We start from the raw sequence: 6,457 nt of genomic DNA, 5'->3' as shown, positions 1-6,457 counted from the left end.
AGCTTCAAACGACAATGTTAACAACAACAGACAAAGCCAGAAATCTTGGTGTAGTCATGGACTCAGACCTGAATTTTAACAGCCACATTAAGACAATTACTAAGTCAGCCTATTACCACCTTAAAAATATATCAAGGGTTAAAGGACTTGTGTCTCAGCAAGACTTGGAAAAACTTATCCATGCTTTTATCTTCAGTAGACTAGACTACTGTAACGGAGTCTTTACAGGTCTCCCTAAAAAATCAATCAGACAGCTGCAACTGATTCAGAACGCTGCTGCTCGAGTCCTCACTAAGACCAAGAAAGTGGATCACATCTCTCCAGTACTGAAGTCTCTACACTGGCTTCCAGTGCCTCAAAGAATTGATTTCAAAATACTTTTGTTGGTTTATAAATCACTAAACGGTTTAGGGCCTAAATACATTTCTGATCTGCTAGTACAGTATGACCCACCCAGACCTCTCAGGTGGTCTGGGACAGGTCTGCTTGTTGTCCCCAGAGTCAGAACTAAACAGGGGGAAGCAGCGTTTAGTTTCTATGCTCCACATATCTGGAACAAACTCCCAGAAAACTGCAGGTCTGCCGCAACTCTCAGTTCTTTTAAATCAAGGCTGAAGACTTATCTATTTGATGTTGCCTTTCTTTCTATATAAGCTTATAAAGAGAAATTCCTATTTTATCTGCTTTTATATATTTAACTGTTTTAATTGCTCTTTAATGTTTCATTTCTTATACTGCACTGTAACTTTTATTCTTGCATTTTAACTGTTTTAAATTTTTTATTCTGTTTTCATGTAAAGCACTTTGAATTGCCCTGTTGCTGAAATGTGCTATACAAATAAAGCTGCCTTGCCTTGCCTTGCCTTAATTAAAAAAAATAGGAAAAAATCCAACCTTTAAGGACACCACTTTTCTTTGTGAATGAATAATGTATTGTAAATAAATAAATGTTCTTCCTTAAAATACAGGGGGCATAAGTCAGTACACCCCTATGTTAAATTCCCATAGAGGCAGGCAGACTTTTATTTTGAAAGGCCAGTTATTTCATGGATCCAGGATACTATGCATCCTGATAAAGTTCCCTTGGCCCCCACATCATCACATACCCTTCACCATACCCCACATCATCACATACCCTTCACCATACCCCCACATCATCACATACCCTTCACCATACCCCCACATCATCACATACCCTTCACCATACCCCCACATCATCACATACCCTTCACCATACCCCACATCATCACATACCCTTCACCATACCCCCACGTCATCACATACCCTTCACCATACCCCCACATCATCACATACCCTTCACCATACCCCCACATCATCACATACCCTTCACCATACCCCACATCATCACATACCCTTCACCATACCCCACATCATCACATACCCTTCACCATACCCCCACGTCATCACATACCCTTCACCATACCCCCACATTATCACATACCCTTCACCATACCCCCACATCATCACATACCCTTCACCATACCCCCACATCATCACATACCCTTCACCATACCCCCACATCATCACATACCCTTCACCATACCTAGAGATTAACATGGTTTTATGTCAGTTAGCCTAATAGCTGGTTTGATTTGCATTGAGAGATGATTTTATGGAAAGTACCCCATGCCAATCTCTCAAACATTTATTTATTTACGATACATTATTAATTCACAAAGAAAATTGGCGTTCTCAAAGGTTGGATTTTTCCAAAGACTTTTAATTAAGACATTAAGATCAATTTCCAAAAGATACATTTTTGTATTCCTCTTTTTAGTCAACTTTAGCATGGGTTCATAAACTTAATGAGCAGCACTGTATTTTCTTTCTTTGTGTTTTAAAGGTTTGTCACCTGCAGCTGCTACTGCTACTGTAGCAGCTGCTAGAAAAGACTAAACTGTTAAGCATCTTAAAGACCTACAAAAATCTAAATGCCTTCCTTGGCTGAAGCAATCATTCTGTCAAGTTGAACTGCTGAAGTATGCCAAAATAAAAGGAGGAAAAAAGCATAACAAGTGTTTGGTCATTGAGTGAAATCCAGTTCTTTATTTCGGGGTGGATGCATCAAATTCCTTTCAAGTGGGGAATCTACACAAAAATCAGAAGAGACTTGACAGGGATTGTTGGAACAGTGGAAAGATGAACCAAGACGGCTTTTGATAGTTTGATTGTGTCTCTGTCCACTTTGAATGAAGTGTGTTTTATGATGATAAAAGTCCTGATTATTTACATGGAGTCTGGTGGGTTTGGTGATGCTGATTTTGGGGCTGTTTGATGTTAAACTAAAAGGTGCCCATTGCACATACTATATATTCTTTGCACATTCTGCACTCAACCCAGTACAAATATTTTGTATGTACCTGTATATATTTGTTTTCTGTATTTATTGTTTATTTTATATTCATGTTTAATACGTTTGTTTGTTTGTTTATGTATGAACCTTTCACCAAGGCAAATTCCACATACGTGTACTTATGCAATAAAACCTTTTTTTCTGATTCCTGATTCTGAATTTATTTTAACTTTTCTTATTTTTTTATTAATTGTTTATTTTATTATTTACTACTTTTCTATAATTTATGTTTTTTCTTATATTTTATCTGTTTTTAAGACACTTTTTCTTAATTTTAATTTCTTTTTTTCTCTTTATTTATTTTTATTATATTGTTTTGCTCATTTTGTTTTATGTATTCATGTACTTTTGAATTCTTTTTTTGTTTAAAAACCCCACAAAATTATCTAAAACATGTCATAAGACAGACATGTTTTTGCTTATTTCTTCCATTTATTTTATTTAATACTTAATTTCCTTTTGTATTTATTTTTTCTTAATTTTTTAATACAAATATATATTTATTATTTTATATATAAATATATCTTTTTTACTTATTTTTATTAGTGATGTTTTTCCTATTTTTTAATTTATTTTATTATTTATTATTTTTATCAGTGATACTTTTCCTATTTTTTATAATTTATATATTTTATTATTTTTATATATAAATATATATATATTACTTATTTATTTTTTTATCAGTGATATTTTTCCTATTTTTTTAAAATAATTTCATATTTCTTTATCAGTGTTGGTTGTTTTGAGTCATGTGATGAGTCATGTGATGTGACAAAACTAAAGAAGGGAGAGAAAGGAAGAAGAAGGGGAAGATGGCGGCGGAGCGCGGGCTGAAGAGAGGCCGTTCCTCGGCGAAGAAAGCCTCTGACAGAGAGAGAGATAAGACGCGCGTCAACATCGGAGCTGCGTTCCCGCGGTGGAGAGCCGTGCGCGCGGCCGCGGGGCTCCAGCTGGACTCGGAGCTTGCGCTGCTGCTGCTCCGCGCGTGAGTAACGTCACGGTCATAACGTGTGTTTCCATAGTGACCACCAGGGTCGATAACTAGCTGCTCCCATGCTATCGATCTGGGAGAACAGCTGTAGCTATGCTAAGCTAAGCTAAGCTAAGCTAAGCAGGTGTCTTTGACTGTAGCTAGTTCATCACAGAGCTAACGGCTAACAGCTGTTATGATAAAGAGAGAGAGAGAGAGAAAGAGAGAGAGAGAAAAAAAAGAGAGAGAGAGAGAGAGAGAGAGATAGATGGAGAGATAGAGAGATAAATAGATAGATAGATAGATAGATGGAGAGATAGAGAGATAAATAGATAGATAGATAGATAGATAGAGAGATGAATAAATAGATAAATAGATAGAGAGATGAATAAATAGATAAATAGATAGAGATAAATAGATAGATAGATAGAGAGATGAATAAATAGATAAATAGATAGATAGAGAGATGAATAAATAGATAAATAGATAGAGAGATAAATAGATAGATAGATAGAGAGATGAATAAATAAATAGATAAATAGATAGATCAGACATGAAAATCACTCACCTTTCGGCGAAATTCGCCGTTTTGAAACCAAAATAGGTGACCTACGTGAATCGTGTAGATTCGATGAGAAAATGTGTTAAAGTACTCGGCCTGGTGCCTGATTTCTGGCGTTTGACTATTTTAGAAAAATAAATTAATGAAATAGTCCACATGGGATTTGTTTTGATGCGCTGGATTTAACCAACCATCGAACTTCCACCTACCAATGAAACTAGTTCTAGCCAATCAGACGCAAAGCAGGGCGGGTCTTTGCCGAAATGTGAGAGTGCGGTGCCGGTGTGGTCTCCGTGGTAACGCGGCTAGGAGCATGTAGATACAGGCAGCTTTAGTTGAGAAAGTAGTTAAAACAAATGGCGCTGGGCGTGAATAGAGGACAAGAGGAGACGGGTGGAGATATATCTTATATATTATATATTATATATGTCTATGGTGGAGACGGGAAGCTGTTCAGCACTTTGCCTCAGATTGAGGGAGCCGGCTGCTTCTGCAGCGCATGTTGAAGGAAGATACTGGACGACAGCAGCGGTAAGAAAGGGCTGCTAGTCATTAGATGCTAGTCACAAAGCTCCGGTCCGTGCACTCTGTCATACGAGTAAGTTACCGGCAACGACGGCTACCGCTGCGACTTCACCTTCACTGACCGACCGTGATACAAACAATATGTGTGTGCACGTTCATAGAGGAACATGATTTGTCATTAACGATGGCCGCTGTGTAAAAGCTATCTGAAGCCCAAACTTACTATTTATTTTATTTTATTTTATCGTTATTAATACATACTGTGTGTATATGTTTATACTTATATTGTTTATATTCTTTTTATCCTTCTTATATTTGTATGTGTGACATGCTCCAACAACACCATGACAAATTCCTCGTATGTGCAACGTACTTGGCAATAAAGCCCTTTCTGATTCTGATTCTGAAACTGCCCTGACGCTGTCTGTTTTACAGCATGGCAGGTATTTAAACATCACGGCCTCGTCCCACAGTCTAGACCTCTAGATATATGAAAAGATAAACAATGAGACGTTTTTAATAACTGTAAATAAAGCAGCTAATATCATCATGGACAAAATCATGAATGTATTAATTCTCTGTTTTGATGATGACCTGCCAAAGTAGTCAAGTTTAGTTTTCACAGTGATTCATTGTAGGATTATGATATTATTGCAATATGTAAATCTACATTGATTCTTTATTTAACATATGGTTGGAAGAATAAAAATTGATCTAAAACTTTTAAGTTTTTAAAAATTATGACTTTTATTATTGTGTAAAGTCAGAAGGACTTTTACTGTTTTGCCAGTCAAATTAACTTTAATGAGTGCATATTGAAATATTACACTGTTGGTTGGCAAAACATGCATCTCAAAATGCATCAAATTGATGCTTTAAAATATGGAATATTTAAAATTTTCTTCCGGGGGAGCATGCTCCCGGAACCCCCTACAGGGGTAATATCCTCACCTTTTTCACCCCTGACCCGTTTTCATGCCTGATAGATAGATAGATAGACAGAGAAAGAGAGAGAGAGATAGAGAGAGAGAGAGAGATAGATAGATAGATAGATAGAGAGATACATAGATAGATAGAGAGATGAATAAATAGATAGATAGATAGAGAGATGAATAAATAGATAGATAGAAAGATATATAGGTAGATAGAGAGATGAATAAATAGATAGATAGATAGATAGATAGATAGATAGATAGATAGAGAGAGAGAGATAGATAGATAGATAGATAGATAGATAGATAGATAGATTGAGAGAGAGAGAGAGAGATATAGATAGATAGATAGAGAGAGAGAGAGAGAGATAGATAGATAGATAGATAGATAGATAGATAGATAGAGAGAGAGAGATATATATTGTCACCTTTTAGTTGCCTTACTTAGCGCCATAAAAGGCGACCAACCAAATTAAAAACACTGTCTAATTTTGTTGTTGTTTTTTCCTTTCCTTTTTAGTTTGAACTAGGGCTGAACGATTTTTGAAAATAATCTAATTGCGATTTTTCCCCCCAAATATTGCGATTTCGATTCGATTATTTTTTTAAGCTCTTTGTCTTCTGTATTATTCAACAAAGAATAATATAATAATGTATAGTATGAACACACAATTACACACTAGACAGTTAAATAAGTAAAAATATAGTACACACACACACACACACACACGTAATTTTTTACAGTGCCCAGAGAGGAGCTGCCTCCAGCCCCTCCCCCTCGTGAAGTTGCGTGCTGCCGTGTGTTCTTGTTCAGAGAGCATCGTACGTTAGCATGTTGCTGGGGTTCTTGTTCAGAGAGGCTATCGTTGCGTTAGCTAGTTGCTGGTGTTCTTGTTCAGAGAGGCTATCGTTACGTAGCATGTGCTGGTGTTCTTGTTCAGAGAGGCTATCGTTACGTTAGCATGTGCTGGTGTTCTTGTCAGAGAGGCTATCGTTGCGTTAGCTAGTTGCTGGTGTCTGTTCAGAGAGGCTATCGTTACGTAGCATGTGCTGGTGTTCTTGCCGTGGGATTAACTGTACTAATAAAAACTGTG

This window comes from Sander lucioperca, chromosome 16 (assembly GCF_008315115.2).
Source record: "Sander lucioperca isolate FBNREF2018 chromosome 16, SLUC_FBN_1.2, whole genome shotgun sequence".
NCBI classification, from domain to species: Eukaryota; Metazoa; Chordata; class Actinopteri; order Perciformes; family Percidae; genus Sander; species Sander lucioperca.
Note: the sequence above shows the minus strand (reverse complement) of the source record.